The 24,659-nt window shown below is 53.1% G+C and overlaps 1 protein-coding gene across 8 annotated transcripts in view; it reads left to right on the top strand.

Annotated features, from left to right (window-relative positions):
* Positions 1–24,659, top strand: part of TNS3 (tensin 3) — a 224,337-nt gene that overhangs the window by 4,843 nt on the left and 194,835 nt on the right. For 5 of the 8 annotated variants that reach the window (XM_027124068.1, XM_027124070.1, XM_027124064.1 and 2 more), the window contains exon 1: positions 3,338–4,063. The exons of the other annotated variants lie outside the window; for them this stretch is intronic. The gene's annotated coding sequence lies outside the window, so the exon portion shown is untranslated. Of the gene's footprint in view, positions 1–3,337; positions 4,064–24,659 lie in introns of those variants that run through there. 8 annotated transcript variants of the gene reach the window in all.

Genomic DNA, 24,659 nt, shown 5'->3' with positions numbered 1-24,659 from the left:
ATGCCGTGAGGCCCGCCTGCCTCTTCTTTCCAGGGAGAGGCGGCTGTGCCCCGGAAACTCGGGAGCCGGTCGTTTCACACTGGAGGATTCAGGAATCCGCTCCCCTCATTACCCTGGACCACAGCTGCTCTGTGTTGCATCTCACTCATGGTGGAGCCTCCCAGGGCGCGGGGGAGCAGCCTACAGCTGGCCGTGCGAATCGCCCCGGGGCCAGGCTGGGCCATTAGCTGGGGCGTCTGCGTTCTGTACACATTCCTCCCTTCGGGCTGCGGGAACAAAAGGGCCCCATTGACTCGGTCCTGGCGTTCTCCTCCGCTCGCAATCCATCACCTTTTTCAGAGGTTTCCTGAGTGCTCACCCCTCACCACTGGTGATTTTGGATGCACATCAAAGGCAGCGTGCTGGGAGGAAAGAGCTGGGCTCTGGCGGCCACAGGTCTGGGGTAGAAGGCGCCCTTTGTCCCGTGACTGCCCTCTCCGTTCCCCACCTGCAGCCCGGGGACATCGCCGCCCTCTGCGTGACTCGTACCGGCGCTCCTCCTGGGCGCTGTTTTGTCTGACTGCGGGGGTCCCGCGCGTGGCCCTGCACGTCCCTCCTGCTTGCCAGCTCCTGGGCCTCTGAGTACTCTGGTTCTGCCAAATTTCCACCGCCCCAGGGGCTCCGGCTGAAACATCACTTCCCCATTCTCGGAGGCCCTATCTGGTCCCCCTGGGGACAAGCCTTTGTGATAACAGGAGGACGCGGTGGGGACTCAGGAGTTTGCCCATGAGCTTGGACAGGTGTGTTTCCAGTTTCTCTTCTCTGGAAAGACAAGAAGCGCCCAGTGGCTGGGGGTGGAGGAAAGGGAACACACCTCTGCTCGCGTCTACTGGGCTGGCGGCTGAGTGAGGCAGGCCTGGCTCTCAGCTGGCCAGGCACATGTTTTCTCTTGTCCTGCCCTAGGAGGGGAGGGGACGTTTGTCATCTGTGTTGCTCAGGGGGTGGGAGAGGATTCGCAGGGAACGGACATGCCTTTGCTTCCTAAATTATTTTTTGATTCTTTTTCTACAAAGTAATTTTTGTGTAATACGTTTGCTGTAGACTTGGAAAAGAGGGAGAAATGTTAAGAATGCAGGAAAAATGTCCTAATATTACCACCCAGGGAGCGATGTTTTCACCCTCTTGTATGCTGTGTACATTCTGTGCTTTTCAAGTTTACCAACTTGAGATCAGTGCATTATTTTAGCATCAATGTGGCAATATAAGCATTTCCCCACTTGTAACTAACTCTGCATACACACGAGTGTTGATGACAGTACAGAGCCCAGTAAGTACGTGATGACCATTTGTCCTCTGGTCACGGACGGCCTGCGTGCATCCTTGCACGGAGATCGTTGGGCAAGATCCTGGCCAGTCATGTTCTTGGAGGGACTCCTAAGGTGGTTCGAGGTCAAAGAACACAAACTACGTTTTTTTTTTTTTTTTGCGATACGCGGGCCTCTCACTGTTGTGACCTCTCCTGTTGCGGAGCACAGGCTCTGGACGCGCAGGCTCAGCAGCCATGGCTCACGGGCCCAGCTGCTCTGCGGCATGTGGGATCTTCCCGGACCAGGGCACGAACCCGTGTCCCCTGCATCGGCAGGCGGACTCTCAACCACTAGGCCACCAGGGAAGCCCCACAAACTATTTTTGGTTGTGGTAAAATACCCATAACATAACTTAACCATTTTCAAGTGCACAGTTCCATGGCATTAGTACTTCTGTATTGTGAGACCGTCACCACCATCCGTGAACAGAACGCTTTTCATTTTGCAAAACAAACTCCATCCCCATTAAACACTTACTCCCCATCCCTCCTCCCCCAGCCCCTGTCACCCACCATTCTACTTTCTGTTTCTATGGATTTGACTACTCTAGGTACTTTATGGAAGTGGAATCATATAATATTTGTTTTTTTGGAGGGACTGGCTTATTTCACTTAACATAATGTCCTGGAGTTTCATCCGTGTTGTAGGATGTGTCAGAATTTCCTTCCTTTTTAAGACTGAATGATACTCCATTGTACATAAAGACCACCTTTTGTTGGTCCATTTGTCCTCCAATGGACACTTGGGTTGCTTTCACCTTTGGGCTATTTTGAATAACGCTGCTCTGAACATGGGTGTGCAGGTATACGTTTGGATCCCTGCTGTCACGTCTTTGGGGTGTATACCTAGAAGTGAACACAAGGTTTTTGAAGCCCCTTGAGATACATGGTTGGATTGCAGTCGAGAAACAGCGTGCTCGCAGAACCCTCTTCGTGGTCTCTCAGGGTGCCTGAACTCCCGGCCGGCTTGGCGCACGCTGGGAAAAACCAGGCCTGCAGGAAAAGGAAGAGGGAGACTTCTTACCGAGCTATTTTGACAGATTGTGTAAACTCAGTGATTAATGGAATGAGAAAGCAGGAAGAATGTCTTTCATTAAGAAAAAAAAAAAGAGCCTTTGGGGTTGCTTGGTTTTATTTTCAATTAAAAGGGTCTGATTTTGTTTCTGGAGAATGGCTTTAATTTGGATAAATGGTTCAGTCTGGGACCCGCATGCCAGAACCTATGATGTATGAGTGCAATTATTCCGGGTTTCCTCAGGAACAGCACAGATCCGGGCCCTGCTCTGGCCTGGCCTTGGTGCAATGGCGATGACGGCCGCTGTGCCTCAGAGGGACACCGCTCTTCTGATCAGTACCTGGGGCCTGCGGGGCCCGAGGCCCAACCAGGTGGTTGCTGGTTAATTTTTACCCTCCAAGAACGTGTTCACAGTCTCAAGTCAGGAATGCCAACCAGCAGGCCCTACCCCCGGCACTGGAACACGTTGGACCAGAATTACTGGCATCTTTTCCAGTGTGGGCATTTGCAGAATTGGTCAGGCTTGGGGGATTCAAAGGCGGGGGGACATCCTTACATTGTCCCCTATTTATGGAGGCTCCCTGGCCCGGGCAGGGTTCAGGCCCTGGGCACTAGGCTCTCTGCAGGGTGGTCCGGTGGGGCTTCTTTGGAAAGAGATGCTGGACTGAAGGACGTGATGGAGTCAATCCTGGGCTCTCTGGGAAGGATCCATCGGGTGGAGGGCCAGTGAGGGCAGAGGCCTCAGGTAGGAGCTGCCTGGTGCGTTCCCGGAGCAGGGAAGGGATTGAGGAAGGCGGAGGAATAAGAAGACACCAGCATTCTGCTCCTGATACTAGGAACACCGTGTCAAAACCTTAGCCTTCCGTGCTAATGGGGGTGGCAGGTCCGCCATGAGTCCTGGCCAGCCTGGGGCCTGTGGGAGCTTGGGTGAGGGCGGGGAGTCTACACAGGAATGTGCGCGAGTGCAGCCCACAAAGGAAGGACAGTTTGCTGAACCAGGTGGTTGGAGAATCGTGGAGCCTGGAGATATTGTAACCCCGAAGATCCCGTGGCCCAGAATGAGAAGCATGCCCATTGCGGCGGGCTGGGGTTCTGGGATGCGTGGGCCTCGGCGTGCAGGAGGAAGGAGTGTGCACCCCGCTTTCGGGGGAGTGAGGGACTGAGCCCGCCAGACCGCAGGCCGCCCGCCTGCGAGAGCTCGTGTGTGCTGTTCTGCGCGTGAAAGGCCGGGCAGCTGTGCACGGGCCCCTGAGGAAGGGCAGTTCTCAGCATAACAATAGGAACGTCTTGGGCTGAGGGCTGGCCAGGCTGATGAAGACTTTGGGTGACATGGGTGACTGGCAACAAGAGGATTGATGTCTCTTGCACTTCACTTCCCCCCACCGCCATTTAAATGGAAAAAATCCAAAATATAGGTCATCTGTAAGAGCCTAAGTCACTTCTACAGAATTCGTTTCTTGCTAGAGGCACTATCGTCATACAGGATCGTCTTCCTCTTCCCGGCTTGGTTTTTGTAACAGTTCAGCGTTAGGGGTGGGGTGTGTATTTGTATGCTGGTGGTTTTCCCAAACCTATATCCTAGGCTAAGCATTTCCCGTGTATCTGCCTCGACTTCACAGTTCTCACAGCGATGACTCTTACAGCCCTTCAGCGTGATGACCGTACCTGCATGAGCTCCCAGCCGCTGGGCTGGCTCCTTGCGGGTAAATGGTTCTCGTTAGAGCTGCTTCTTTCAGAAGGTGAAAGAAGAAGGCGCTTGGCTCCGGCTTGCTGGGGACCTGCTGGCCTCTGGTTTTGCGTGTAGCCCACGGGGAGGTCTGTGCAGCCTCAGGCCTGGCCCGGACACAGCGCCTCCCTCTGCCTAGGCTGCTTGTCCTGCCCCAAGGGGCCAAGTTTCCTTCCAGCTTGCGGGGCCTGCGCGCCACAGTGGGCGGAGGTGAGCGTGGCTCTTGCTTGGTTAGGTCCTCACAAAGGCACCGGGGTCAGGGCCCAGCACCGCACCCTGTGGCCTGCTGTGTGCTGATGGAATTACGTGCACTGGAGCAGCAGTGCTTCTGACCTCGGCTCTGGGAGCCTTTGTGACCAAGAATCTTGGCCAGTGTCCAGCTAGGACCTGTCGGGGCTGAACTCAGCTCTGCAACCAATAATGTTCTAGTGGGGTCCAGACAGTCTCAGCTTTCAGGTTTCACTGCCAAGATGAGTTGGATTAACGGGCTGGAGCTGACGAAGACTTTTGGCCAACGGTGATCTTTCTTGTGTGCTCTCCCGTGACCCCTGGTTTACTGCCTTCCTTCCATTTGGCCTCACTGGTTGTTTCTGATGTGTTCTGTCTGTTGTCAGACCCGTGCGCTTTCAGGACCTCAGCTTCTCTGTGTACCCTGGTGCTGCTGGAAATGGCATGGTCCTGCTTGTTTGCTCTGGGGCCGCGGTACAAAGGGAGTGTGCTCTGCAGTAACCACTGTGGCCTGGGTCCTGCCTCTGCGTGTGACCCTGGGACAGCCGTCTTGCGCTTGAAGTGTTGCTGAACACGGGGCGGGGGGGCGGTTGGTATCACGGACCTCCCCCCCACCAGGTTGCTGCGGTAACTGTGATGTTGTGTACACACTAGGTGTCCTAGTCATGACTCTTCTCTCCTCTTTAGTCATTAAGCCTTTCGAGGAGCTGAATCCAGGAGAAGCCTTCCACCCACTCCCCACCCCATGCTAGCCGCCTCCCAGAGATAGAGCTCCTGGGAAGGAGGTGAGGGTGTGGGACCCCCGAGCTCTTCTCAGCCAGGCCCATGTCCTCTGGGTGGAACCTGGCAGTCACAGGCCCACGCTGCCCTTCCTGACGCCCAGTTAGCACATCCTTGGTCTTCTGACGTACTCTGGGATTGGGCTGTGTATATTTTGTTTGTATCTCTCCTCACTAAAATCTGAGTTCTTCCAAGGACAAGATCCAGGGCATCCTATATCTTCGTGTGATAAGGGTTTTGGAAGGAGCCCAGGAACAGCTCCGTGACCTTGGGCAAGGCCTTTGCCGCTAGAGCCTCCCTACTCCGAGGCTTCAGCATGGGAGGGGACGATGCCACATCTAAGTGGAAACATTTGAGAAGCTGGCCCTTTACTAGAAGAGAAGGAGTTGCTTGCATATTTTCCCAGGCTTTCATTAATTTTTTTCAGGGCCACCATTTTCTACTTCCTGGGAGTTTTGCTTTGCAATGTACTCCATGAACTTTCAGAGGAGGGCAGTTGACGCTTATCTTACAGACTTGAGAATCTAGCCCACTGTAATTTTCTTGGAAAACAGCCATGTTTCCAGTTGTCGTATTATAGAAAGTTGATGGTAAATGTCTGCTAGGAATTCATGAGGGCTCCCTGACAAGAGTTGGGAATACAAAACCGTTACTTTACTATCTTGGTAGCACAAAAGAATATTCATGTCGGACAGAATGTGTTGTGGGATTCCTTGAAATCCACAGTGTAACATGGCAAGAATCATTGCCTTTGTCTTTCTCTCAGAATGGATTCCAGTCTCCATACAGATCCACTAGCAATGTATAATCTCTTGTCCGATATTTAAATGAGAGTTTTGTTCTTATGAAAATGGTGGGCATCCACCAGACTCGTGCTGAGAAAAGAGTCACCTCTCCCACTTACCTGCTTTCTGCCCAGGCTGCCCAGATCATGTTCACAAATTCTTTCTGTGGGACTGAATGCATTTTAAAACATGGCTACATTTTATTTATTTATTTTTCAATTATTTATTTTTAATTTTTTTGGCTGCGTTGGGTCTTCGTTGCTGCGCGCGGGCTTTCTCTAGCTGCGGCGAGCGGGGGCTACTCTTCGTCGCGGTGCGCGGGCTTCTCAATGCAGTGGCTTCTCTTGTTGCTGAGCACGGGCTCTAGGCGCGAGGGCTTCAGTAGTTGTGGCACGCAGGTTCGGTAGTTGTGGCTCGCGGGCTCTAGAGCGCAGGCTCAGTAGTTGCGGCACACGGGCTTAGTTGCTCCATGGCATGCGGGATCTTCCCGGACCGGGGCTCAAACCCGGGTCTCCTGTATTGGCAGGCGGATTCTTAACCACTGCACCACTGGGAAAGTCCTAAAAAATGGCTAGATTTTAGAGAGAAGTTTGGATGTGCTGTATGATACCCTTGGTGCCTGGAGGCACACAACTCATGTTCAGATGAGGATGGGAGCGCTGATAGCAAGAGCGTGGCTTTGCCCTCCACAAGCTGGATCTCTGCATCCGCTGATCCATCTATCCTGCCCCAAATGGCCGGCAGGCGCTTCAGGGCCTTAGCCCTGGCTAAACGCATGGCCGGGTGGTACATGACCCCCCATCACTTGCCTCCGTCTCCATGATGCTGTTCCGTTCCCAGCCTGATGAATGAGATGTGGTGTGTTGGCAGTTCATAGACCTCAGGCTGGTTGCTGGGAATAAAAGGTACACGCCTGAGGGTGTCAGAGGCGGGCTGACTGACGTTAATTATTGACTGTGTGTGAGGCTCTGTCAGAGAGTGACTCCTTGGTTCCTTCCTTTGTTGGTTCACTCACTCCCTCACTCTCAGGCAACTAACATTTATCGAGTGCTGACTGTGTCCCAGATACGGTTAACCCCCACAAACACTGAAGAAAGGAGCACTCAGCAGGGCTCGCTGTGGCTTGACTGCTATCTAAGCTTGGATGTAGCAGAACAGCGTGGAGGTGGGGGGTCCTGAGGGCCACGGGGCTGGTGGGCGTCTTGAGGACCTCGGGGTCAGAGCTGGGGGATCCGTCCCTTCACGGCTCTCTTCGTATCCATCTCTAGTTACTTCTGATCATCCGATTCTGAATGCTCACTGTCATTTTGAGATTGAGGCTACATCTGCTAGAGGCTCTCTCGGGGCCAAGGGGCCCTTTGGCTCCTGTGTGTGAGGCTTCTTTGCCATCGTTCGGGACCCTGAGAACTTAGCACTGGCTGGATCTGTGCTTTAGCATGAGAGGAAAAGGAGACTGCAGAAGTACAGACAGACCCAGTGGGTGGTTATTGAACTGAAAAGACTGTTCTTTCCCCAACTTCTTTTTTTGCAAATGGTCACATTTTCTGGAGATAGTATAATGAACACGTGTATACCCTTCACCTAGATTTGCTGGGTTTTTTTTTATGGAATCATACAGTATGTAGATTTTTGGAATTGGCTTCTTTTAGTCAGCATAATCCTCTGGAGATCCATCCAGGTTGTTGCTGTTTTAATAGTTCATTCCATTTCATTGCTGAGTACTGCTCTGTGGTGTGGATGGACCACTGTTTGTTCACTGGTTGAAGGTCATCTTTACTAATATGTGTCCCCAATCCATGAACATGGTATGTCTCTCCAGTTGTTTAGATCTTTGATTTCATTCACTAGCATTGTGTAGATTTCAACGTATGAGTTTTGTTAGATGTACACCTAAGTATTTACTTTTCTTTGAGTGATTGTAAATGGTACTGTATTTTTCATTCTGGTCTCCGTGTGTTCACTGCTAGTACATGGAAATGCAGTTGCCTTTTGTATGTTTATGTTGTATCCTGTGTTCTTGGTAAACTCACTTATTAGTTCTACGAGTTTTATTTTGTAGATTTCCTGGGATTGTCTATGTTGACAATCATATCTGAAAATAGGGACGGTTTTATTTCTTCCCTTGCACCGACCTTTTGAAGAGACAAGGGCAATGTCCTTGTAGGATATCCCACAGTCTGGATTTGTCTGAGTCTTTTCTTATCATCACATTCAGGATCACGTAGGTGTGAGGTGAGGTACTCTGCTCACTTCATGTCAAGAGGTGCAGTGTCTGTTGTCCCACTCTTGGTCCACCAAGCTTAGTTACCTGGTGAAGCCTCCTAGAGGTCCTTGGTGTCAGGTACCTCTTCCCCTTTGTTCCTTTGAGACTCTGAGCATCCTGCTTCCTAACCACCTTTCACTCAGTGGTTCAGCATCCAAGGGTGGTCCTTGCCTGAATCAGTAATTATATTGGGATCATGAAATGTTGGACTTTAACCATTTAAGTACTTTGGAAACATTATCTCACAAGTAATCAGACTGTTAATTACCAATCCTCTTACCTGGGTAGAGTAAGAGAATTTTATTTAGTGTGTTTATTCTTTAAATGGCCTGTAAATTTGGCAAAAGAAAAATGCTCTTTAGTTGGTCTTCCTCACACTGTAACTTTGTAACAGTGCTCTCCAGTGCACCCAACATAACCTTCCTCGGGAACGAGACTGTAGCTGTCATCACAGCCACGCAGCAGATACCTACCCAGGGCTCACTTGCCCAGCTCAGCCCGCTGTTTGGGTGGCTTTGCTGAGAGTCTGTGTTTGCTGACATTTGTCTAAGTCAGGGCTTCTTAAAGTGAGGTCTCGGGACCAACGTGAGCATCCCTTGGGGGCTGTTAGAAATGCCAGCTCTGGGCTCCACCACAGACCTCTGTCACACACTCTGGGCTGGGAATGACAGCTACAGGGCGTTCAGATGCCCACTCAAGTCTGAGAGCCATTCGTTAAGTTTATCCGTTCCATTCTCCAGTATGGAACACTAGCCGTGGAACTCCAGTGACATTGTTTAGTCAGATATCTTTAAAATTCAGTTTGGCTTTGCCGTAATACACACATATTTTTGTGTCAGACTGTGGCTGGTAGCTGTTCCAAAGCCTCCCAGGGGTCTGTGCCGGGAAGGAGCTGCACTTACTTAGGAGAGCTCCATCCTTCAGCCACCTGAACCCCCAATTCCTGCTCCTGCCCAAGGCTAGAACACCCAGCAGAGTGTGGGATTGCAGAGTGAGGTTCGCATTAACAAGTATAAATTTGGGCATGTTTTCAGCATTCGTTCATATTTAACTTTGTCCTCGACTAACTGGCTTCCTGCCTGAATGAGTGATACTCTATGTTTCTGGAGGCCTTTGTTGCCAGCTGTACTGGTTGAGGATAGTTTATTCTTCATCAAACACATGTAGACTGAACTTCTTTTGTGTGTAAGGCCGTGTGCTCTTCATACAAAGTGGGACTGGAGTTGCTTCGAGCTCAGGAGTTTAGCCCTGTGCACACAGGAAACTTGATGTAGGAAGGGGGCGTGTCCATAAGAGCAGAGGAAGGTGCTGTGGGAACTGAGAGGTGACAAAGAGTGAGGCAGCAGAGAGCCTAGTGTTTAAAGCAGGGTTCTCCAGAGAAACAGAACCAACACGAGCTATATGTAGAGAGATAGATATCTGTAGGCAGATATCTGTATAGATCTATCTATCTATCTGGATAAATATATGAATTTGTGGGGGGCTGGTGTGTTTGAAGTTTGCAGGGCAGGCTGGAGATCCCCACAGGTCTTGATGTTACAATTTTGAGTTGAAAACAATCTGGGGCAGAATTCCTCCCTCTGTCTCCTCCCTCTAGTCTTTTCCCTTAAGGCTTTCAACTGATTGGGCGAGGCCCACCCAATTATGGAGGAAAAATCTGCTTTACTTGATGTCTACTGATTTCAGTGTGAATCGTATCTGAAAAATACCTTGACAGCTACATCTAGACAGACGTTGGGTGCCATAACCTAGCTATGAGGACACATAAAATTCAGCACCGCAGAGGGGAATCTGGACTACACGCAGTCAGATTCAGATCGCAGAATTGCTGTGTGTTATCTTGGGTACCCTGGACAGTTTACTTTTCTCTGAGCCTCTGAGGTTAAGGGCTCTTTAGGTCGTCCAAGGGCTGTTTACTGATTTATAGAAGTAGAATAACCAGAGGTAATGTGGACATCAGGCTTGGTTTGATCAAGCAGCTCAACCATGTCACTGCCCAGAAACTCTTCTCTGCCTTGTTTAGTTGTCACTTTCTTTTCCTAGTGGGCCTCCTGTGACTACAAGATGGCAGCCAATTGCCCGTTGCCTACTTCCAGAGAGAGTGTGTCTCTTCTGCGGCCATTCAACAGATGTCCTTTGGCCACAGCAAGCCTTGCACTGACTGGTTAAGCCTAAGTTGTAGGATTTTCCTGGAGTCAGTGACTGTGGTGGAAGATTTATGTGGGCTGGGAGATGTGAGCCAGAAAAGCCACCAGCTGTGTCCCCTTGCTCAGTGGCCTCCGCCCAGGGCTGTCATGAGGTGATGCACCGTCTTGTTCAGCACACGTAAGTGCTGAATAAAGTGGGCTGTGATGATAGTATCCCCTCCCTGGAGAAGCAGGAAAGGCCTTCCGGAAGTTGGCTTAGCATAGAACTAGGTGGGGAGGCAGGGATTCCCCAGAAAAGGGTCCTTATTGAAGGGGACTTGCTGGCAGGAGGGGCGGAGTTCTCTGCTGCCCATGAGCCCTGCTCGGTGGCTTACCAGCCCATGGTCTTCAGTTCCCTGCATGTCAGCGTGTTTCTCCTGGAAGACAGGTGATAAGGCCTCTGTAAGGGTGTGTCTTGGCATGATGGCCAAATGAGAAGTGAGTGAAAGTGTATTTTCTTCCTTCACTTCTGGAATGCCTCTCAGCTTAGGAACCAGTTTTATATGTTTTGTCTCACTTGGTGAAGTTGACACAACTATTGAGTTTAGAACCGTTGTCATTGGCTTAGGGTTCGAGAGCCCTTGAAGGGTGAGTCCCAGGCAGCGGGTTCCAAGTTTCCCGGCTCTGATGCTGCTTCCTGCTTTGATGGGCTTGGCCCGAGCTCTGTTGTCCGTGGTAGCGCGGTGCACCGGGCAGAGAGCCTGGCCCTGGTGGTGCCCAGTGAGTACTGGCTTGGCTGCCAGGTGGGGGAAGAAGCAGGGTTGGCCATCACGGTGCCCAGAGCGGCAGTCTCTGGCACACGTCTGGGCTCCCCCCACCCCTGCTGGCGGCTTGGCATGTAACTGGCCACTGATGAGTTGTCTCCAGGCCCTGATAGAGTTGCCCAGACCTGACACCTACTTCCCTGTGCAAAGTATTAATAAAGTGACAGGCCTTGAACTTCTCAACACTGTTCTTACCTTCAGGCAGATTACCTAAGAGACTGATGACCTGCTCTGTAGGCAGTTACGAATCCTACTGGAGAGGCACACCATCTCCGTGGGTGTCCACACAGCGGATTGGAGAGCTTCACCCAGTGACCCACTTCATCAGGATGAAGGTGGTGGCTGTCCAAGCGTCTGTCCCGTCCACCATTGACCAAATAATTCTAATTCCATTTCCTGAAGTCTTTTAAAATGATGGTAAATGGTGCCAGAGATATTCTTTGCAGAATCCCCCTGAGGAAAAGTGGGCCGACTTACATTTCCAAAGTGATCACCCTGCCCTGTGAGTTGTCGCCTTGGAGATAAGGCTGTACAGGGGGTGTTTGCCCTCACTGCTAAAAGGGAGAAGTGTTCTCCTATCAAACTGCATTGCATTGGGGCCCCAGTTCCCTGTTGGCCTTGAGCTGTCCATAGGCTTGACCTATGCGGGCCACTCACAGTCTGGCATGGGTGACTGTGCCAGTTGCCCACTGTGACACAGGCCACCCCAAACTTAGTGGCTTAAAGCGACAAGATTTATTTCTCGTGGCCTGGGGGGATGGCTGCTGGCGGGCAGGCTGGGATGGGGGATGGAGCTGGGCTCAGAAGGGGGTCTGACCACCGGCCTGTCCGTCCTTAGGGCCACGGGTCCTGGGTGCTCCTCAGTAGAGAGGTTTTGGGTTGAAGGGGTCAAAGGCAGAAGCTGTGGGCCATCCCTACCTGCGTGCCAGTACTTCTAGCCGTTCCTGTGGGCCACACACAGCAGGATCCACGCGGATTTAAGACCCCTGTTGGGTGGGAAGTACGGACCGGCGTTTCTTTCTGAAATGTTGCTAGGCGCCCCCTTTAGTGATGGAGCACATTCCGTTTTACTGTTTGGCCTCTTGCTGATACCAGCGGCGCACGCACGTCGGGAATCACCCAGCTCCTTCTGATTTGGGGCCTTGGGTCGGGGTGTGTGCTGGGGCCATGGGACCACGTCACCCAGTCTTCCTGCTGGAAAGAACAGGTCCTCGCCTCGTCCTCTCCCCCCTCCTCCCGTGTCTGCACTGGGCTCTTCTTACTGCACCTTCATCCTCCTAAGGCCAGTAGGGATGGGCTGTGCTGTTGGCCAGCATCCTGGGACAGGGTTTGCTTCTCAGAAGACCAGGGGTGAGGTTACGTGCTCAGCATCACTTCCAAGATGGGGGTCCCCGGGGGCATGTGGCCGAGAGACGAGTCCAGAAGCTGACTCTGGGTCCCGCGGCCTGTGGACCACTTGTTCCGTGGATGCACTGACTGTACCTGTCAACTGACGCTCCTCTGAGCAGGTGCCCAGCTGTGAGGACAGGTGTGGAGCCTGCAAGATGCTCAGGGCCTAGGTCATGGCCACCTTCACCCAGAAGTAAGTGTGTGTGGCCTGAGGACGTGGGAGAGCTGCTGTGTGACCGGGTCAGTTGATTTACGTCTGGGAAGTGTCTGTCTCATCTGTAAGCTGGGAGAGTAGCCTGTGAGGTCTGTGAAGATGATTTTAGCTCACGGTGATCTAGAAACAGAGAGAATAAATCTGGAACTGGTATGTCTCAGGGGAGGGCTTGTCCTCTGCTCTGGTGTCTGCAGTCTTGCTGGTGTTTGTGTGGGAGTATGGTACTCTCATGCTGCTGCCCTGGGTGGGAACCTGTGGGGCAGCCCCCAGAGCCCGGGTTGCCCAGACACATGCCTTTTAACACAGACGTAAATGTGCTTGTTATGTTTATCCTTGAAACCTCCAAATCCAAATTTCCAAATTTCCAAAATGATTTGAAAAGCATGCGGAAGTATATATATATATATATATATATATATATATATATATCAGGATTAAATATTCAGAAAGCAATACAGAGAGAAAGAGAGAAAAAACAGATCTGAGAAGCCTGTGAGGCCTGTGGAAGGTCAGCATCCAGTGGGTATACCAAATATCCTGGTTACCACATTGATTTAGCTGTGAGCTACCTGGCAGCCAGTTCAATAAGGGAAACAGTTGTTTTCAATTGCTTCATCGTGTCTATAGGACAAAATTAATGAATTCAAGAAAAACAGACAACAGAATCAGAAACAAGTTATTCCAAAGAGCAGAGATGTTTCTGACACCGAATCTTTTTTTTTTTTTTTTTTTTGCGGTACGCGGGCCTCTCATTGCTGCGGCCTCTCCCGTTGCGGAGCACAGGCTCCGGATGCACAGGCTCAGCGGCCGTGGCTCACGGGCCTAGCTGCTCCGCGGCATGTGCGATCTTCCCGGACTGGGGCACGAACCTGTGTCCCCTGCATCGACAGGCAGACTCTCAACCACTGCACCACCCGGGAAGCCCTGAGACCGAATCTTGAGGGAATGCCTCTGTAGGGTCCCTGCAGGGTTGTCAGTCACATCCTACAACCAACATGGTAGAGAAGTAGAGTACAAGTCTCTTTAACAACCTCAGTGGTGTCCAGGGGCATTGTGACGAAATGCAGGTCTGCAAGAGGAACATTCCAAGGAATATGAGCATGCTGCTCTGGGTGTACAACTTAGATACAAAGATAAAAGGCTAGAATATTGCCCTTGAGCTACAGGAGAATGAACTCTAGGGTTCTGCAGGGCCAAAAAGACATTCAGATCTAGTCCGGTCCCCTCTGTGCCTGACAAGCTGTGTTTGGCCCCGCTGGCTTCCCCTGGAGGCACCGTGGGGGACCCATGCTTCCAGTGACTGGATAGCAACTGCCTCAACACTGCTAATTTAGCAGATGCTCGCAGAGAGCATTTGTGCTGCCTCCTTTGCGTTTTGCTTCATCTTCCTCTGAAAATGATGAGTGAACAGTTTCCGCTGAGGATGTGCTCTCAGGAGCCCAGGGCTGCCCGTCCAGCACGTTGATGACGGCCATGTGCGTGAAGTGTGGCCGGTGTGACCGGGGAAGGGAATTCCAAATTCCTTGTTAATTTTAAGTCATTTACATTCAAAAAGCTGTAGCAGGGTACTGATATCTTCCCACTGAACACAACTTTATTGTTTTGCTAGGCCTACATTTCACTTTAACTTGAAAATTTAGTGTCCAAACTGAGACGTGCTGTTAGCGTGATATGCACACAAGATTTTGAAGACGGTACAAAAAGGTAAAAAAGGTAACATGAATAATTTTCATGTTGATTGCATGGTGAAATAATAACCATTTGGATATATTGGGTTCAATAAAATAGATCATTAAAAATTGCTATCACCTGTTTCTTTTCAAAACGTGGCTACGAGAAATTGGAAAACGACCTATGTGGCTTGTATGATAACTCCATCCGGCAGTGTGGGTCCAGGGATGTCCAGATGTCCTGGCTTTGGCGCCCTCTTGACCCTGGGGCAGAGAGGGTGCTGCCATGTGGGTCCGGGGTCTCCGTCTGTGCGTTGGACTCGGGCTGCACCCCCTCTCCAGCTAGCGAGTTAGAATAAGAGGGCCAGGGGGTAGAGGCCAAGTCAGTAGCCATCCTCTCAGGGACAAGGAAGTGTTCCCAAGGCACCCTTGGACTTAGGGGCCTGGACTCTGGGGGGACGGTGAACATTTGTTGTAGTTATTCAGTCATCGTGGGTGTTATTTAAATTTCTCAGGTCCTTACTGTTGCTCCCTTGCCGGGGAGGTGAGAGGAGGTGAGATCTCACATGTTCTTGGGAATTTTGGTTTTGAGACTCCTCGCTCTTCTGAGCAGTTCCTTCGTGGATCCTGCTGCTGGGATCGACCATCGCCAAGGAAATTTTAAAGTTGGCCTACAGTCTGCCTTCACTCCGCTTCCTATTTGTTTATTTCGGTGGCCAGTCAAGGGGAGAGGAGGTGAGATTGTCCTCTGGTCGCCAGCACGGACAGAACTCTGCCTGCGCCTCGGGCTCCGGTCGGGTGCTGGGCGAGCTGGGGAGCAAGAGGCTACGGACCCTGGTGTGCAGGCCCCTGGGTCAGGCAGGCCCGGCCAGCTCCCTGGCAGAGAGGCTGCCCACCCAGTCCGGCACGTCCCCATCCTGGCCAAGGAGCTGACTTCTCTTTGCCTGTTTCCTCCTGGAGGTGGTATCATGGTTCGGAGAAATCACACGGGGAGGCCCAGGTGCGCACATGCCAGGAGTTCGTGGCGGGAGCCTGCGGGGTGCTGGGCGGGGCAACTCAGGAAAGCCGAGGGCTGGGATGCGGGACGGGAGGCCCAGGCCAGCTGGTGCAGTACTCGGGGATGCGACAAGGCCCGGGTTGGGCCATGGCTGGCCTTGGGTGTTGGGAGACCCTTCAAAGGGAATGTGAAGGTGTGTGTGTGGGCTGTGGCTTTCAGGGACTCGGAGGTTCATCAGGTAATCACGACCGCCCCCACCCTCCCCAAACATGAAGTCTCGTGTTGATGTGAAGGACCTGTCTCGGGCGCGGGGTCCAGGCTGTTAGGCACCTGCTGTCAGGCCCCTCTTCATCCTGGTCCCCTCTGCTTTAGCGAGGGCATTGGCTCTGTTTTCTCCCCTCCTTGCCAACCCGAGCCTCAGTTTCCCCAGCTGTAAAATGGGGCAGCTGTCACTATTAGTAGTTTTCCTTACTAACACCCGAAACCCCACAGAGTTATCGTGATGCTATAGGAAGGGAGCTATAGGAAGGGGGCCTGAGCTTGAGCTCTGTGCAAACCTGAGGCTGAGTGCTGTCCTTGTGTGTGTTACGGCTTCCTTCCTTTTAAAAAATATTTTATTGTGAACGTTTTCAAACATTTCCCAAAGTAGAAGGAGTATAATCATAAAACCCAACAGCCAGGTTCAACATTTACCAAGGTTTTGCTGTACTTGCTCCCCGACCTCCTCTCCCTGTGATGATAATCTTGGTGATGTTGAAGCCAACGTGACTTTTCACCTGCACGCTTAGGTGTGTGCGCTCTGGAAGTCCCAGGCACTTTGCTTATATTATGGTGACGGTAATTCTTTGGCATCGCCACCCAGTTGCTGTACTGTATTCAGATTTCCCTGATTGCTTCAAAATGACTTTTCCAGTAGGTGTGTTCGAATCGGGGTCCTAACGAGGTCCCACACTGCGCGGGCCTCTCTCTTAAGTCCTTTTTCAGCCGTCTACTCTGCAGCCCTGTTCTCTCTTGTTGAAGACGGCTGGATGGAGTGGGTCTTGGCATGGGCGGAGGGGGTAGGGGGTGGGCAGAGATAGACGGGGCGGGGAGCAGCCTTCAGAGTCCATGTGGTGCGGTGTTGAGGGTGGATCAGGGGTCATGCCCTTGACCTTGATGGAGGCCTCGAGGCCCGGAGAGCAGCAAGGCTCTCTTCTCTTGCTGGGTGGGTCACGGTGGTTACAAAGGGAAGGTCAGCTTCTTTGTGCCACCTCCTAGCTGGCAGGACATCTGTATGTCCTGACGTGGTTTGGGGCTCTAGGAGGTTTTAGCTGGTTTTCTCACGCCCTGGTCCACGGACTGGCTCCCAGAGGTCCTGCAAAGCCCCCTCCTGCCCTGTAAGGAGGCTCAGTCTGGTGGCAGAGCTAGGTTTTCCCGCTGGGTGTGCACAGAGGGACACCCCACAGGGGACCCCCAAGCGGGCACTGAGGGATGGAGATGGTTGCGACCATGAGTGAGGCTAGCACCTCTGTACCGGTCACCTGCCTGTCCTATGCCTGCTGAGTGGGGCTGGGGTGATTCTGTCCCAGTTTTTCTAGGGAGGAAACACAATTGAATTTTGCAAGCAAGTGAAGGCAAAAGTGGGCCTCAACCCTGTGTCCGTGCAATGAAAACCTGGTGCCCTTTTCTGCCCCCCATACCACGTAGCTCTAGTGAGAAGTGCACCTGGTCGGGCTCCTGAAATCTGGGCTTATGGACACTTGTGAGGAAGGTGGGAGCGTCTGGTGAGCACGTGATGCTCTGAAGAGTACCAAGTCAGCTGAAAGGAGGGGCACAGAAGGGAGCTTTGCATTTTGCCTTAGGCTGAGAAAAGAAAAGAAAACTGTGAGCAGAGGAAGCATTCCTGGTGGGGATTACCTGGAGGTGACCCAGACTCTTTGATCTCGCGTGCCCTGGGCTTGCTGCAACTTGCTACCATCAGGATAGCAAATTTCCTTTCCCCCTTTATGTTGAGAACCTGCACAGGGCTCTGAAATTGGAAGCGCTTCTTTCCTCTTGCTCACGGGAAGCATTGCCCTGTCTGTAGGGGGAGAACGTGCTGCGGCCTCGTTGATGGCGGTGGGAGTGGTCCCGAGGCTCAGGACTGACAGACAGACAGGCAGGCAGACAGCAGAGGTCCTGGGGACCTGCTTACCGCCCACCTCCTACCCGGCCCTCCTGAAATAGGGCATCCTTCCAGTTTGTAGACTTTCTGGAAAATTCCATGATACATGCTTTTGAACCGTGTGAGGGCACCCCTCAGGGCATGCTTCATTGCATTTGATGGGATAATTCTTTTTTTTTTAGTTAGTTATTTTATTTATTTGGTCGCGCTGGGTCTTCGTTGCAGTGGTGGGATAATTCTTGTCGGAGGGTTTGCACTAGGAATTGCACAGCATCCCTACCTGCTCTCAGTGCGAGTTAGTGGCTGCCCCCCTTGTGGTGATGATTGAAAGAAAAAAGATTCCGCATATTTCCAAATGCCCCCGACATCTCCCCAATTATTCGTGGCTAGGGAAATCACTCAGTGCTTAAAAAAAATGAACTAGGATGAAAAGAATTCCAGAGTGCTCTACAAGTTGTCAGGGTTTTTTTTTTTGCGGTACACTGGCCTCTCACTGTTGTGGCCTCTCCCGTTGCGGAGCACAGGCTCTGGACGCGCAGGCTCAGTGGCCATGGCTCACGGGCTCAGCCGCCCCGCGGCATGTGGGATCTTCCCGGACCGGGGCACGAACCTGTGTCCCCTGCATCGGCAGGCGGACTCTCAACCACTGCGCCACCAGGGAAGCCCGGGACCTTTTTGTGTTCATGCTCTATTGCTGGCATCCAGCGCCAGCACCTGGACACATGGCCGGGGTCTTGAGGGGAATGTGCACATGGGGAGGACCCAGCGGCGCCCAGGCTTGGGCCCTGGGTTTGTCTGTCTGCTGGGTGACAGGGCGCCCTGCTCGTCTGTCAAGAAAGAGCAGTGGGGGACTGCAAAGAGAGGCCTCCTTCGGGGGCCAGGGGCCTCGGGGGTGCTCCTGGGGTGCACCTGGAGGCCCCTTTGCGAAGTAAGTTCACACCCCTGGGCTGGGAGTGAACCTGGACGATGATCTCCGTCACCCCAGAGCCAGCTGTCCTTTGCAGTGGCGAGATGCCTTGGGAGCGGGGCAAGACCGGCGGGACGATCAAAACTGAGAAACTTGGGTTCTTTTGTACCTCTGTTAGTTTATCCTGGGCATTTCCACGTCAATGAACACGCATCTGATTGCTGTTTTTTCTGACGGTGTACTATTACAGATTCCTCGGCGTGTTAGTGCCATCAGTTGCCTTAGGCACTTTGTTGGATATTAAACTGCGTCCGGTTTTTCCTGCTGTGCATACTTCTGTGATGAAGGGCCTTCCAACTAAATCGATCTACTTGTGTGCTCAGTGACTTAGAATGCGTTCCTGGACGTGGAGTCGCCCACCATGTGCTTGTTCTACACGAAGAAACGGAGATTTCTGTTTGCATGCGCTGTGCTGGTGGAGTCGCTGCCTAAGCATGTCTTGCGCTTCTCCTGCTTTGGGACAGGACCCCTGTGGTCTGGCTGCCGCCGACTTGCTCTACGTGCTTCACTTTGCAAAGGGCAGTGCGCCGAGCTGTCCTGCGGGCGCTGCTGGGCGGGAGCCCTGGCGGCGTCCCTGATCCCGTTTCCGGCCTCCGTTGCCCATTCATGAAGTAAATAGGTGCGGGCCTTCCCACGGTGACGCGTGACATGCTTCGAGAGGCGCGGGCGGGGAGCGGCGGCGAGCGCGGGGCGCTGTACGCACTTAATGGGCGGGGGCCAGCGGACGTCACCCACGTCACCTTGAGAGCACCCCGCAGGGAGACGCGTGTGGGTGTTTGGGATGAAGGGCCTCCGGGTGGAAGGCAGGAGGGGAGAGAGGAGACCAGGCACGGGGTGGGCACCCTCTGCCGGGAAGAGCCACACGCAGCGACTGGGCTCTGAGAGGTGGGGAGCCCTGAAGGGGTCAGGGAGGGGCCTGCCGAGGGCCCTCAGGAGCACCATTCATTCATTCATTCATCGCTCAGCTGGTGCTTAGCGCTGTTCCGGCCAGGCACACGGGTCCCTGCCCTCTTGGATGGACAGGCAGTAAACCTATCCACATTGCCCCCGGGACAGGAAGTTAGGTAGCCATAAGGACACTGAAGGAGAACAAGACAGCATAGGGGGAGCGAGTATGGGCCGAGGTGGGAGGGCTGTGTCCTCAGGTGTTGTGCAAGGCCTCTCGGAGAGGGTAACGTTTTGGCAAAAATTTGAAGGAAGAGAAGAGTAAGCCACACGAGTTGCAGGTGGTGGGAACAGCATGTACAAATGTCCTGAGGCAGCAGCTAGCCCAGCAGGTGGGAAAAGAGCAGGGGAGTTGAACAGGTCCGAGGTGGGCAGGGGTTGGCAAAAATGGTCTATGGGCCCAGGGTCAGAAGTTTGGGGTTTTTTTGGTTAAAGGTGTCCTTGTGGAAGCTTGGGAGCGGCCTGTGCTGGAGCTTTGTCCAGTCCTGATTCCTATTTAAGGCAGGGCCTGTGGACGCAGAGAGCCAGTCAGCTTGCTGATGGGGGGACTGGGGTGGTGGGGATGGAGACCAGGGCAAGGTCTTTTGGGGGTTTGTTTTGTAGGGCTTGCTGACACGTTGGTTGTGTGGTCCTTGTGTGGAGAAAACCCAGAGTTCTGACTTGGAGGGCTGAGGTTCATGATGCTGAGGGGACGGCCCGGTGGAGGTGTGGGGCTAGCGATGCCCGGGACTCAGCAGGTCAGGAGAGAAGGCCTGGAGGGGAGGTGGGATGTCATCAGCGACGATAGGGTGGGTTGGAGGGGACAGCTGCGGGGGGAGCGTGCACAGAGGAGAGAGTCCAGGACATGTAGAGGTGCCCAGGGGACAAGAGCTCTCCAAGGGAGATGAGGGCAGGCCCCAAGAGAGAGAAGGTACCCAGGACACGGGGGCATGGACTCCAGGAGAGGGAAGTGTGGCGGGTGGGAAGCAGCCAGGTGAGCTGAGAGCTGGGGCAGGTGAAGAGCAGCGTCTGTGGCTGGGTGTCGCGAGCTAGGTGGGGACTGGGGGGCAGTTTGGGTGGATGGGGAGGGAAGTCTGGCTGTCGACCCTGGGCATGGACCCTGGGTAGTGGGCATGGACTCCAGCCAACCCTTGAAGGAGTTTCCCTGGAAGGGGATGAGGAAATGGGCCGAGATGCGGGCCCCAGGAGGGCCATCTTTAAAGATGGGTGTCAGGCAGCCTCTTGTGTCTGCTGGGGAGTCAGCACGGGGAGGAAAACGCTGGTGAGGCTTGACCGCGGGGGAGCGAGAGTCAAGGCTGCTCGAGGGCCTCACGGTCCGGGCACCTGCCGTCCTCCAGGTGTACCTCCTGCGAGCTGGGCAAAGGGTCAAGACGTTCTTCTGCATTTGATTTGCCGAGAGTACCAGGCTCCGCGTGCTGGTGTGAACGGGGCAACGAAGCACCGCTGGGAGCCGACTGTGGAGGGCGGTGGACGGCAGCACCCACTTAGGGAGGTTTCCCGGAGGCCACGCTGAGCGCTCCTTGCAGGCAGTGACCTTGGCTTGTGTCCCTGGCATTGGCCTTCCCAAGCTCATGCACAGTGGGTACACAGTGGACCTGGCCAGCCGATTGGACAGAAGGTGGGCCCTGAGACCCCATGCTCATAATAGAGGAGATCAGAGAGCTAGCGAGCGGAGCCCTGCACCCGTGCTTACGGGGGCCCATCCGCACCCATCCCACCCGAGATTGCAGCAAAAGCATGCCAGACATCTAAGATCTGAAGCTGCAGTCCCCCAGTGAGTGCTGATGACCTCTGAAGGTCCCGGCCCTACACAGACCCCTCATCGCCTCCACCAAACTGGCTCTTTCCCCCTTAATTCCCAGCCCAGCTTCGGTGGTTGTGACCCCCTCGGAATCAGCCGCCATTTTTCCTGCTGCACCAGCAGGGTCCTGGTTGAAACACCTTTTCCCCTCTCTGCTGGCCCGTTTCACGGGAGGTCTGCCCCCTCCCATCCCCACCCTCTGCCCCCTCCTACCCCTTTGCTTGTCAACTTCTGACTCCTCATTTTCTCCAGAGTCAAGTCTGACCTTGAGCCTGGCACCCAGTGCCCTGGCCCTCGCCTTCTCATCACTGGTACCATCTCCTTCTAGCGGGCTTTATCAACTCTCTGTCCCTCCCACGCAGTGAACTGTGGGCAATGAATGGAAGGTTGGGTGCGTGGGCGCTGTGAGTCATTGTCCGTCAGCTACTCAGAAATCAAAGGGCAGCAGATATGAGGCCACAGGTTCCAAGGCCCAGCCCAGCTGTGACCACAGGGTGTGGCCTCCAGTGACCGTTGCCTTAAAACCTGGCGTCTGTCTTTATTGATTTACAGTCATTCATTCCGCCAGGAATGTGTGTCCCGTACAGCCTGGCTGCCGGGAGGACATGTGTAGTTTACTGTGAGTGGGTGCAGGGCCTAGGGACGCCCAGAGAAAGCTGGCCATGGGACAGGGCCCAGGCAGTGTCCCTTGTCTGTCTGACCTCGACGGACAGGTGTCTGCTGCTAGTTTAGACACCAGATGAGAAGCCCCAGTGGTCAGGTGGGACTGGAACTGGAAGAACGTAAAAAAAAAAAAAAAAAAGGACAATTAAGAGGATTGTCAGTACTGTGCTACGGATATATTTTTAAACTTATAAGCGTTAACTTCTTAAAATTATAAGTTATAAAAGTTGTATTAACCCTAAGTTTTAAAGATTATAAATGCAACCTGACTGACGTTTCAGAAAATTTGGGAACTGACATAGAAATCACCAGCTAACCCACCACCCGGCCCATCGTGGGCTGTTGGAGAGTGGCTGATACGGGGCTGTTTTCTTGGGGCTGGGAGCCAGCAGGAGACCAAGGCACTGGTCGGGCGAGCGGCTGAGGGCTCTGCCCCTCGTGTGGGGTGGGTGCTTCCTGCTCTCTGGGCTTGGTTTCTTTTTTCTGAGTTGCAGCGAGCAGCGTTATTTACTGGAAACATGCTTTCCACATGCCGGAGCATCTTGGGGCATGATTTGGGTGAAGTAGAGATTACTTCAAGTCAAGAGCGTCACACTAGGCTGGGGAACTTGCTTTGCCAGGATTCAGATCAGAGGATTTAGTTATTCGCTCTCTTTGAGAACACGTTGATTGGGCCAGGTGTGTTCCCAGCTTCGTCACGGCCTTACCGAGTTTGAGGGTGACCCAGCTACCGGGGAGTCACCCTAAAGTCCTGGCTTCCCCAGAGCAAGATGGGACCCAATCCTGCCTGCCTCACCCCGGCCCGGGAAAACAAACACCGGTTCACAGTGACAATAATAAACAGAAACAAGGTCTGCTTTTTTTCAGCTTCAGGAATAGTCAAAACTTGTTCATATGGATGGAAACAGCCCAACTTTCTCAGGAACTGTGATGTTATCTTCCCATTGTCTATTTGGGGCCTCTCGACTTAGTCCCCCAAACCCTTCTGGCTGTGCAGGGACCCCTCTTAGCAGGGGAAGAAGGAATTTTAGTGGGCACCGTACCAAAGCCTCTCCGGGCATCATCTGGAGGGAAACTCACAAGAACTGTTTGAGGTCAGTAGTGAGTTTATCATTCTCGTTAGCAGATGAAGAAATAGAGGCCCAGAGTGATGACTGATAAACTCGCAGACACACAGCAAGGAGTAGAACAGGTCCAGGGTGCCCCGAGGTGCTCTCTGCGGCCGTTTCTCCAGCCCACCTCGGTCCAGCCCATCTCGGAGGAGGCAGCATAGCGCTCTTATGGGCAGAGTCCCTCCCCAGAGTTCCAGATGTGGTCTAGCCAGGTTTGGTCAAAGCCAGGGAATACTGGGGCATTTTTGGTCCGCAGGAGAACTATGGAGGAAGGAAAAGGCTGGGGTTAATCCAGAGATGAGGCTTGGTGACTCAGAGGGCGCTCTGTCGGTGTCTCCTTTCCAACCATACCCTCCTCATAGGAGCCAGCTCCCTGGCACACCGGGGGAGGATGTGCTGGGGCCGAGTGGACAGGAGGGCTGCCCGGCTGCTGTGTTCTAGCAGAAGGACAGGCCAGGTGTGGCCCCTCCGTCCTCACACCCCGCCTGGGGAAATGGCTTGGGTTTGGGACCACCCATGGGAGGCTGGCTCTGCTCACCAGGCTAAACTTCCCAGAGCCTCCGCTGGTCGCCAACAGATGGGGATGACACCCCCGCAGAACCGGCGTTTCTGGAGGGGGTGGGAGGTGGAGATTGTCTGTTGCACTGCTGGCATTTTGCAGCCCATCACCAGACCTGACCATGATCTAGATTTTCCTCTGTTAGGGGAAACCCACTCTGAAGCATTTCAACTTGATGGTACCGGCACACCTCAGAGATATTGAGGGTTTGGTTCCAGACCGTGGCCATAAAGTGGATATCACAGTAAAGTGAGTCACGTGACGTTTTTGGTTTCCCCGTGAGTAAAAAAGTTACGTTTACGCTACACTCTTGTCTATTAAGTGCGCAGTAGCATTATGTCTAAAACACAATGTACATACCTTAATTAAAAATACTTTATTGCTAAAAAATGCTGACCATCACCTACGACGCAGGGTTGCCATGAACCTTCAATGTGTAAAAAAATGCAGTAGCTTCGAAGTACAATCAAAACAAGGTCTGTCTGTACTGGGAGGAATTTAAAAGGCCAGGTGAGCCATGTCTGTTCTCTTCGGACTTGCACGTTCCCTCTCCACTTCTGGTGCTCTGTGCTGAAAGCAGCAGAATGCGTCTTAGAATTGTGGGTGTCAAGGTCTTGCTTAGGAGCTTGTTCTGGGGGGGTCTCTTTGCACTTGGGGTCAAGGGATGGTGCAGAGATGCGTGGTGGCGAGTGAGGAGGAAGCTCTGGTTGTCCTCAACGCTCATCTCCCCTCAGTACTAAACGAAGGCCACCTACCAGTCTTCCACTGGCCCATTTCCTGAGGTTAGCTAGGCTAGGATGGGGCCCCCGCTAGGTCCGGGACACTGTCAGAAACCACAGAGGTCTGAGAATGGACGTGAGGACTGGGGGCTGTGGGCTCGGGGTCTTCAGCTCTGCGACCCTGGGCAGGTCTCCGCGTGTGAGATTCTAGTGTAAGAGACCAGAATCGCTGGCAGAGGGCAGAGGGCCCTCCAGGCTTAGAGTTCCCTCCCGGTGGGGTCCTCTCGGTGTGCAGAGAGAAAACTCGACTTAAGGCACTAGTCTGGTATTTATTATTTCAATCGCCTGCCCCTTCCTGCAGATATTTTCCCCCAGAGCAGGGGGAGCC

The sequence above is a fragment of the Aethalodelphis obliquidens genome, unplaced genomic scaffold (genome assembly GCF_003676395.1).
Source record: "Aethalodelphis obliquidens isolate GAN/ISIS:26980383/991018 unplaced genomic scaffold, ASM367639v1 scaffold27, whole genome shotgun sequence".
NCBI classification, from domain to species: Eukaryota; Metazoa; Chordata; class Mammalia; order Artiodactyla; family Delphinidae; genus Aethalodelphis; species Aethalodelphis obliquidens.
The sequence above is the reverse complement of the archived record's forward strand: the minus strand, read 5'-3'. Positions and strand labels throughout refer to the sequence as shown.